The 11056-nt window shown below is 46.9% G+C and overlaps 1 non-coding gene across 1 annotated transcript; it reads left to right on the top strand.

Moving 5' to 3' along the window:
* Positions 1-10279: 10279 nt before the first annotated feature.
* trnac-aca (transfer RNA cysteine (anticodon ACA)) lies at positions 10280-10352 on the top strand. The gene has a single exon. It is a non-coding gene; the product is annotated as a tRNA-Cys (tRNA).
* Positions 10353-11056: the final 704 nt, after the last annotated feature.

Raw genomic sequence — 11056 nt, 5'->3', positions numbered from 1 at the left:
TTCTGTCAGGGTTTACTCCCTCATCCTTCTTACCCTCCAAATCCCCCACAAGGTACAGGGGCTATTTACTTGTAGCTGAGTGAGGGTCATTGTTGTGGACTCCCCGGAAAACTCTCTCCCAAATGTATACCACTGTGTTGCTACCATGGAGCAGCACGATCACAGTGGTTAGCACTGCTGATTCACAGCGTCAGGGACCTGGGTTCAGTTCCAGGCTTGGGTCACTGACTGTGTGGAGTTTGGACCTTCTTCCCGTGCCTGCGTGGGTTTCTTCCGGATGCTCCACTTTCCTCTCACACTGCAAAAGACGTGCTGGATTTTTAAAAAAAGATTTAAATGATTTTATATGTGTACGTTCTTTTTTATTTCAACCCATCCTCAGTCCAAATCGTAACTTCTTTCCCGGAATCGTGTCTAATTCCATTCTTTATTTCACTTCCTGACAGTCAACATAATCACAATTGTGACACTGACGAGCAGAAACTGTGGTCTGTCCAAATGTGTCACTCGTTACCTGGTGGCCATGTCAATGGGGGATCTGCTGGTCGTTATCCTCGACCTGATACTGAGACACATTCCCAATGTTTATTGGATACAGTTTTATTTCCTGAGCTCTGTCCCCGTGTGTAACATCCACGCCGTCCTGCTTTATGCAGCCACTGACTGCTCTGTCTGGTTCACCGTCACTTTCACCTTTGATCGATTTGTGGCCATTTGCTGCCCCAAGCTGAAAAGTAAATATTGCAGTGAGAAATCAGCGGCTGTGGTTCTGGGAACAGTGACGGCGCTGAGCTGTTTAAATAACATTTTCTGGTATTTTATGTTATTAAATCAATATTCGCTGGCGAACTACCCCTGGTTTTGTGATGCCACAATGGATGTTGTGGACTCTCCGGTCTGGGGAACAATCGAGTTCCTCCACTACATTCTAACCCCAGGTGTCCCATTCGCCCTGATTCTGCTGTTCAATGCTTTCACCGTGAGACACATTTTAGTGAGCAGCAGAGCCCGCAGGGGACTCCGGGCTCACAGCAGTGGGGAAAATCCAAGAGATCCAGAGATGGAGAGTCGCAGGAAATCCATCATTTTACTGTTTGTTATCTCAGCCAATTTCACCCTGTTATGGTCAACATTAATGGTTTATTCTATATGGAGTCGAATGTATAATTTGGGCTATCGGTCGGTATGGTTAGATAACTCTGTTATGGAATTTGGTTTCATGCTGCAACTCACAAGTTGCTGTACCAACACTGCCATTTATGCTGTGACACAGACTCACTTCAGACAGCAGCTGAAAAATCTGCTGAAAGCTCCCCTTACTGCAATTCTTCAACTAATTAAACCGGTGAGAGGAAACTACAATCACAAGACCCCTGACTCTTCCTATTGGACTTTCAAACTATAAATAACAAACAGCCTCACAGAGACAGAAAGAGTGACAGAGAGAGAGAGAGAGAGAGAGAGAGAGGGCCGTGAGAGCAACAGTGAAAGTGATAGAGAGACGGAGATTGGCAGAGACAGGGAAGGGCATAAATACGTGGAGCGTGACAGATTTTGAAAGAGTTTCAAACATGTTCAGGGACAGAAACAGAGAGACACAGAGAGAGAGACAGAGAGAGAGACAGAGGGAGAGACAGAGAGAGAGACAGAGGGAGAGAGAGAGAGAGAGAGACAGAGAGAGAGACACAGAGAGAGAGACAGAGAGAGACAGCTCGAGAAACAGAGAGAGACAGAGAGATACAGAGAGAGACAGAGAGAGAGACAGAGAGAGAGAGAGACAGAGAGAGAGACAGAGAGAGAGACACAGAGAGAGAGAGAGACAGAGAGAGAGAGACAGAGAGAGAGAGACAGAGAGAGAGCGAGACAGAGAGCGAGACAGAGAGAGAGAGACAGAGAGAGAGACAGAGAGAGAGAGAGACAGAGAGCGGGAGAGAGGCAAAGAGAGAGAGACAGACAGAGAGAGAGAGAGAGACAGAGAGAGAGAGAGACAGAGAGAGAGAGTCAAAGAGAGACAGAGAGAGACAGAGAGAGAGAGACAGAGAGAGAGAGACAGAGAGAGAGAGAGAGTCAGAGACAGAGAGACATAGAGAGAGACACAGAGAGAGACAGAGAAAGAGACAGAGAGAGACTCTCACAGAGCGAGAGAGAGAGAGGGATAGAGAGTGGGGAAAATGGCAAGGGAGATAGACAGGGAATGAGAAAGGATGACAGAGGAAGACAGATTGGAGGATGTAACGAGAGAGGGAGACTAAGGGGAAACGGGAGACAAAAAAGTGAGGCAGAGGAAATAGCCAGAGACAGAGAGAGACAGAGAAATCGAGACGGAGAGCGGGAGCGAATGGGAAAGAGTAAAACTGAAAGAGTACAATGGACACAACAAGAACAAAAGACAGAGCGAGGTAGAGAGAGAGAGAGACAGACAGACAAATAAGTAAAAGGGGGACAGAGACAGAGCGGGAGAAGGAGAGTGAGGCTGAGGGGGGGGGGGGCAGGAGAGACAGAGGAAGAGGGTAGAGAGAGGCAGACTGGGGGAGAGGCGGAGAGACAGAGAGAAACATCGAGAGAGACAGAGGCACAGAGAGGCACAGAGAAAGAGTGACAGAGAGAGAGAGAGGGATGCACAGAAACACAGAAAGAGGTAGAGACATACTTAATGACTTTAACGATAACAATAATGGACCGTGGTTTCATCACTAGACTATTAATACAGAAACTCAAGTAATGTTCTGTGCACCCAGGTTCCAACCCCGTCACGGCAGATGGTGGAATTTGAATAAATATATCTGGAGTTTAGAATCCGCCGGTAACCATAAAACCATTGTCGACTTTCGGGAAAACACATCTGGTTCACCAATGTCCCAGGGAAGGAAATCTGTCGTCCTTACGTGGTCAGGCTTCAACGTGACTCCAGGGCCACAAGCAATGTGTTGACACTTAATTGCCCTCTGAACATGGGCAACTAGGAGGCCGAGTCGCGAAGGCAGATGCCTTGAGTTGGCTACGTTTAACAACAGACACTTGTCGTATCCCCAATGGAAGAGACGGTAATCATGAACTTTTTCAAAACTCTCTTAGTGGCTGCCAATAATATTAGGCTGTGGAGGCAAAATTACCGAGTCCTGAATAAACTGAAGCAGCTAGTGCTGATGGGGGAATCCAAAAGGCCGTTACAGCCTGAATTGCACCCATATTGGAGTGGCAGAGAGCAGCTGACTGTGGAAGATGACACACTCCTATGGGGTTCAAGAGTGTCATCCTGAGCCATGTTCACCCTCCCATCCTGACTGAACTTTACCATGGCCACCCAGGAGTGACAAACTGAAGATCCTCCAAATTGCCATTTCTGGGGCCCAGGTATGGATACAGATATTTGCTCGTGGGTCAGTGTTGCCAATATCAACAAGGGCAGAACTATCACCAGTCACTGCTCTCACAATTGGGAATGGCGAGGACGCCCATAGGTGTGGCTGCACATGGACAGTGCCGGACCGTTCATGGGGTCTATGTTCCTGATAATGGTAGATGCTGATTCAAAATGGATGGCCGCGCACAGGGTGAGTTAATCAAACACAAGGACAAGAGTGGAGAAACTTCACACCTCTTTCTTGACACCCAGTATCCCGCAGGTGTTGGTTTCTGAAAATGGACCACCCTTCATCAGCAAGGAATTTGTGCATTAGATGAAGCTGAACAGAATTTGGCACGTTAGGACAGTGCCCATATTATCCATCATCCAACGGCCTCGTGGAAAGAGCGGCCCAAACAGTGAAAGCACGTTCAAAAAACCATCCCACAGCCTCCTTGGACACCAAACCATCCAGATTCATCTTCAATTCCAGGACGACAACCCCCAACTTCCCCCCCCCCACTCCGCCGCCCCTTTTCAACAACTGGAATAGCCCCAGCAGAGTTGCTCATGGGAAGATCACTCTGCCCAAGGTTAAGTCTGATCTTCCGAGGGCGGGAGTTGACACCCAGTGCCGTTCCCACAAACCGGGAGAAGCACTTAAAGGTAGTTGATAGGTTATTAGTAAAGAATCATGGCAATGGATCCGTGTGGTTATGAGGCAAGGTCGAGTCTGGAAGAGGAACAGTTCCCGATCAAGTCCGCTTGGGAGATGCCATTCTATGGGAATACTTCAATCATCTACAAGCCATGAAGCCCCAAGCCATGCAGGAAAAATCAATTCCCAGCACACCGGGAACTTTGGAAAGAATTCCAGGCACTCCGGCTCCTGTACTCCATCTCCGCCAGTGGGAACCTCGGAGTCTGAAATGGACACAGGGCTTTGCCCTCTCGACCACACTTTATCGGGTGACAGGGAACTCGGGCCACAACGCTCATGGTGGAAGAGGCGAGCTCCAGTCTGCAGAACCCCACTCACTTCCGAGGCTGAGCAGGAGGAACCGAACCCAGCATTGAAACTCCAAAAAAGGCTTCCAAGGCGGTCAGCCCTCGGCGATTACTCAGACCTAGAGGAAGACGGGGAGGGGTTCAGTGACTTCAAACAGGTTCATGAGTTGGACAAGAGCAAATATAAACTACCGAACTGTGGCCTGTGAAATCTGCCCACTCAGGGAGCTCCACAGAGGGCAAGCTGCAGAGAGTGAAGCACTGAGAGTTGGGGGAAGTGTGGGAGTTTAGGGAAGTGGGTGGAGATGTATTGCTGTGTCTTGTGTCCCTTACTGCCCGGTCCCTTACGACCAGGTCCAGTGCGGGCAGGTGTCACCCAGACATTACAGTTCAGAAAGTGACGTGTGCAGATGTGTTTATTGAGACTTGCAGAAGGCTTTCGACAAGTTCTCACATAACAGACTGCCATGTAAAGTGAAAGCGCATGGATTGTAGGGAATGTTTTGAGATGGATAGAAAGCTGGTTCGCAGATAGAAAGCACAGAGTTGGCAATAAATGGGCTTTTTTCTGATTCGCAGTCAGTGTCTCGTGGGGTTCTGCAGGAATCTGTGCATGGACCCCAACTGTTCACATTATTAATTAATTATTCTGAAAATTGAACGAAATGTATCATCTCCAAATTTGCAGATGATGAAACGTGGCTGAGGGTGAGCTATGAGAAGCATGCAGACATGCTTCATTGTGATTTGAATAGACTCAATGTGTGGGCATGTGCAAAGCAGTTGCGGTAAAATGTGGGTAAATGTGAGGTTATCCACTTTAGCAGCAATAACAGGAAGACAGATTATTATTTGAATGGATGTAAATTGAGAGAGGTGGATACTCAGCGAGACCTTGGTGTCTGTATGCATCAGTAACTGAAAGTAAGCACGCATGTACAACAGGCAGTAAAGAAGACCAATGGTATGCTGGCCTTCACAGGGAGAAGATTTGAGTACTGGAATAGAGATGTGTTACTGCAGTTGTACACGGCATTGCTGAGGCTACACTTCGAGTATTGTGTGCAGTTTTGGTGTCCTTAACTGAGGAAGGATGTCCTTGCTATAGAGGGAGTGCAGCGAATGTTTACCAGGCTGATTCCTGGGATGGCAAGGCTGTGATATGCAGAGAGACTAAGTCGGTTCGGGTTTTATTCATTGGAGTTTATTAGGGTGAAACATATAATATTGGAACAGGTTAAGACAGGGTAGATTCAGAAAGAATGTTCCCGATGCTCAGGAATTTGAGGACTAGGGGACATAGTTTGAGGATAAGCACCAAACTTTTAGAACAGAGGTGAGGAGAAATTTCTCCACCCTGATAATCTTTGGACTTCACGACAACAGAAAATAGTTGAGGCCAAAACCTTTCGTGATTTCAGGAATAAATTATATATAGCTCTTGGGGCTAAAGTGATCACGGGATATGGGAGGAAGGGGTGATCAGGATATTAAAGCTGATGATCAGCTATGATCAAACTGAACGGCGGAGCAGGCTCGAAGGGCTGGATGGCCTACTCCTGCTTTTACCATATTTCAATGTTTCTATGATTGTGAAGCTGAGGTGAGTCTGTACACGGTGTGAATCTGCACATGGTCTGAGTCCGAACCTTGTGTGAATCTGAACAGCGTCTCTGTCTGAACCTGGGTGGGTCTGAACCTGGTGCGGGCCTGAACCTGGGTGGGTCTGAAACTGATGCGGGTCTGAACCTGGTGCAGGGCCTCTCGACATGATTGCCAGTATTCTACTTGCCTTCCTTACTGCCGATTGAACCTGCAGGTTAGCCTTTAGAGAATCTTGAACAAGGACTCCCAAATTCCTTTGTGCGTCTGATTTTCTAAGCATTTCCCCATTTAGAAAATAGTCTATGCCTCCATTCCTCCTTCCAAAGTGCATAACCTCACACTTTTCCTCATTGTATTCCATCTGCCCCCTCTTTGCCCACTCTCCTAACCTGTCTAAGTCCTTCTGCAGCCCTCCTCCCCCCGCCCCCACTTCCTCAATACTCCCTGTCCCTCTACATATCATTGTATCAACACCAAACTTAGCAACAGTGCCATCATTTCGTTTTTCCAAATTATTAATGCATGTTGTGAAAAGTTGTGTTCCCAGCACCGATCCCTGAGGCACACCATTAGGTCACTGGCTGCCATCCTAAAAAAAGATCCCTTCATCCCCACTCTCTGCCTTCTGCCAGTCAGCCAATCCTCTATCCATGCCAGGATCTTACCTTCAACACCATTGGCACTTAACTTACATAACAGTGTCCTATGCTGCCACTTGTCAAAGGCCTTCTGGAAATCGAAATAAATCAGATCCACTGGTTCTCCCTATCTAACTTCCTTGTTACCTCCTCAAAGAACTCTAATAGATTTGTCAGACATGAGCTCTCCTTGACAAAGCCGTGCTGACTCAGTCCTATTTTATCATGCACTTCTGCGATCTCATCTTTAATAATGAACTCTAAAATCTTGCCAATGACCGAAGTCAGGCTAACTGGCGTACAATTTCCCGTCTGCTGCCTCACTCCCTTCTTAAACAGCGGTGTTACATTAGCTACTTTCCTGTCCCCTGGGACCGCCCCTGCCTCCAATGATTCCTAAAAGATCACCACCAATGCTTCCACAATTTCCTCAGCTATCTCTTTTAGAACCCTGGGGTATCATCCATCCGGTCCAGGTGATTTATCCACCTTCAGACCTTTCAGTTTCCCCAGAACCTTCTCCTGCGTGATGACCACTACACTCACCTGTGCCCCCTGACTCTCCTGCAGCTCCGGCATCCCACTGGTGTCTTCAACAGTGAAGACTGATGCAAACTATTCAGTTCCTCTGCCATTTCTTTGTTTCCTATTATTCCTTCTCCAGCCTCATTTTCCAGTGGTCCAATGGCTATTTTTGCCTCTCTCTTAACTTTTATACACTGGAAAACCTCCTCCTATCTTCTTTTATAATACGAGCCAGCTTACACTCATATTTCATCTTCTCCCCCCTTATTGTTTTTTTGTCCTCTGCTCGCTTTTAAAGGCTTCCCAATCCTCTGCCTTCCCACTAATCCTTGCCACTAAGTATGCTTTCCGTTTTGTGTTTATGCTGTCCTTGACTTACCTCCTCAGCCATGGATGCCTCGTCCTCTCTGTGGCATGTTTCCTCCTCCTTGGGATGAATTTCTGTTGTGCCTCCCAGATAACTCTCAAGAACTCCTGTCATTGCTGTTCCACTGTCTTCCCTGCTGGGCTCCCTTTCCAATCAACTCTGGCCAGCTCCGCCTTCATGTCCTTGTAGTTACCTTTATTTAGTGGTAATACCGTTACATCTGATGCTAGGTTCTTCCTCTCAAACTGCAGGGTACATTCTATCATTTGTGATCACTGCTCCCTCAGGGTTCCTTCACCTTAAGTTCCCTAATCAATTCTGCCTCATTACACGTCACCAAATACAGAATAGCCGGTTCCCCAGTAGGCTCTGTCACAAGCTGCTTCAAAAACCATCTCTTAGACATTCCACAAATTCCTTTTCTTGGGATCCACGACCTACCTGATTTTCCCAGTCCACCTACATATTGAAGTCCCCCATGATTATTGTAATGTTGCCTTTTCTAGCTCCTGATGTATTTTCTGCCCCTCATTCTCTCACTATCCTCATCACGACCCTCAGACTGTACTTTGCCCTTTACCTCCGCCAATCGTACCCGATGTTTACACTTGAAGGCCAGTTTCCGAAGTTCAAAGTCTTTCTATTTTTCCCTTTCCCTTGCCTCCTTTTTCCATTTTGCCTGTAAGTCAGATTGATTTAATTATTTTGCTTGCTGTTCCTCCCTTTCCTTTCCTTTTCCCTGTAATTCAAATAGTTTTAATTAGCTACTTTTTAGCTACTCTTCTTCTCACATCAACACTATCCTGTAACTTCAACACACACCCTCACCTCAACACACTCCCGCTCACCTCAATACTCCCCTTCACCTGTCTACACAATCTCGATCACACAGACATGACACCGGGTGGCACGGTAGCACAGTGGTTAGCACTGCTGCTTCACAGCTCCACGGACCTAGGTTCGATTCCCGGCTTGGGTCACTGTCTGTGTGGAGTTTGCACATTGTCTGCGTGGGTTTCCTCCGGGTGCTCCGGTTTCCCTCTACAATCCAAAGATGTGTGGGTTAGATTGATTGGTCATGATAAAAATTGCCCCTTAGTGTCCTGAGATGCGTTGGTTTGAGGGATTAGTGGGTAAATGTGTGGGGGTAGGGCCTGGGTGGGATTGTGGTCGGTGCAGACTCAATGGGCAGAGTGACCTCTTTCTGTCCTGTCGGGTTTATTTCTATATTTTAATATTCAGTCAGTTTCATTTGTAACTGAATTCTCGCGATTTCCAACGATTCTGACTGTGCTTCTGACAATTCCAAATGATGTGCTATCGCCACAATTATCTTTCCTTTCCGTGCTCTGTCAGGCAATGTCAACTGCAATGTGTTTCCCAATTCCAAAAGCTTTACTTTAATCACTTTCTGTAAGGTAACTTGCGCGACTTCCTCGAACACACGCTTCCTGGTTTAGGAAGCCAGTAGCCTTCCGCATCTGGTCACTGGGACTATCGGTGAGCTACTGCTGCAGCTTTAAAAAGCTGTATATCTCCATTCACATAGACAGTGACTAATCCCAGAATCGAAACCAGGTCCCTGGTATTGTGAACCAGCAGAACTAACCACTGTGCCGCCCTCTCCCACGAAGATTTTATCAGATTTCATGAGCTGCAGATTTTGTTTTTTTCTTTGCATTGCAGACTTTGGGATTGGTTCACATGGGGCTTCGTTTGAGAACCTGAGCACAAACTGTGAGGAATCTATCAGCACAACACACTCGCTCGAAAATAAAGATATGATCAACAGGGTTGGCTACGTAACTTGACATTCATTTTATCTCCGTTCACCTCTTCAGCTGGCCGCATGATTATGGGTTCAGTGAGCTACCTGGATGTTTCTTTTTGTTCATGTGGGTGTCGCTGGCTAGATCAGCATGCGCTGCCCATCAGTATTTAGCCTTGAGAAAGTTGTGGTGAGCTGCCTTCTTGAAACGTTGCAATTCATTTGTACAGGTACACATACAGTGCTGTTAGGGAGGGAATTCCACGAATTTGTCCCAATGACAGTGAAGGAACGGCGATATATTTCCAAATCAGAATGCTGAGGGACTTGAGGGTGGTGTTGGCTGTGTGGCGTTGGAGGGGGGTGGGGGGGGCGGGGGAGCTGCCAGGTGGAAGCGGTCATGGGTTTGGAAGATGCTGTCTAAGGTGCCTTTGGTGGATTCCTGCATCATGCAGACAAGTGGAGAATATTCTATCGCACTCCTGACTTGTGCCACGTCGATCGTGGACTGTTTTTTGGGAGTCAGGAGGTGAGTTACTCCCGCAGGATTCCCATCCTCTGCCCTGCTCTTTTAGCCACTGATTAAACTGATAACATGTGTGATGAGTCAAAATAGGTGTGTCTTCTTTCCTGCTCAGTTTGTCGTGCATTTTCAGCAATTTTGTATTTTCCTGAATGTATTTTGAGGCTCAAGTAAGAGCCAATGCCATATGATTGTGAGATACTATATTCAGGTAATATTCAATAGTGGATTCACTGGCGGGAGGGGGACGGTTTCGTGTCATGTTGTTGACGCTGGATTGATAACGCAGAGAAGCAGGCTGAAGCTTTGGGAACCAGGGTTCGAATTCCAGCACAGCAGGTTAACTCAATTCAAGGCAAAGTAGAATTACTGTAAGTGAGCAGAGAAAATTTTAATTATGCAACATTTCCTCACTAAAACGAATATGTTTTGACCATGTTTCTGCCGATTTTGAAGCCTCGGACCGATGTGTAAACATTGCTGCATGCTGCTTTGCCGTGGGCTAGTGGCGCAATGGATAACGCGTCTGACTACAGATCCGAAGATTCCAGGTTCGATTCCTGGCTAGCTCGGTGTGATAATTTAACAATAGTTAAACATGTGGCAATTAGTGATCAAAGCTCTGTTTACTTTAGGATAGTAACGGACAAGGATGAGTGCTGCCCTAGGGGAAGGGTGCTAAATTGGGGGAAGGCTGACTATAGCCGGATTAGGCAGGAATTGGCGAACGTTGATTGGGAGAGGATGTTCGAGGGTAAGTCCACGTCTGCCATGTGGGAGTCTTCGAAGGAACAATTGATAAGGTTGCAGGATAGGCATGTGCCTGTGAAAAGGTAGGATTCGAGAGCCGTGATATTGAGGATCTGATTAAGATGAAAAGGGAGGCGTACGTTACGTCCAGGCAGCTGAAAACAGATGGAGCTCTGGAGGAATATAGAGAGAGTAGGAAAGGACTCAAACTGGGAGTTACAAGGGCAAAAGGAGGTCACAACGTGTTCTTGGCAGGCAGGATTAAGGAGAATCCTAAGGCATTCTATTCATACGTTAGGAACAAAAGAGTTGTCAGGGAGAAAATCGGACCTCTCAGGGACAAAGGAGGGGAATTATGCTCAGAGCCCAAGGGAATAGGGGAGATCCTAAATGAATACTTTGCATTGGTATTCATGAAGGAAAGGGACGTGTTAACAGGGAGTGTCTCGGAGGGAGGTGTTGACCCGTTAGAGAAAATCTCTATTACAAGGGAGGAAGTGTTAGGTTTTTTAGGGAACATTAAAAC

Source organism: Mustelus asterias, chromosome 30 (genome assembly GCF_964213995.1).
Source record: "Mustelus asterias chromosome 30, sMusAst1.hap1.1, whole genome shotgun sequence".
Taxonomy (NCBI): domain Eukaryota; kingdom Metazoa; phylum Chordata; class Chondrichthyes; order Carcharhiniformes; family Triakidae; genus Mustelus; species Mustelus asterias.
Note: the sequence above shows the minus strand (reverse complement) of the source record. Positions and strands in the feature narration are given on the sequence as shown.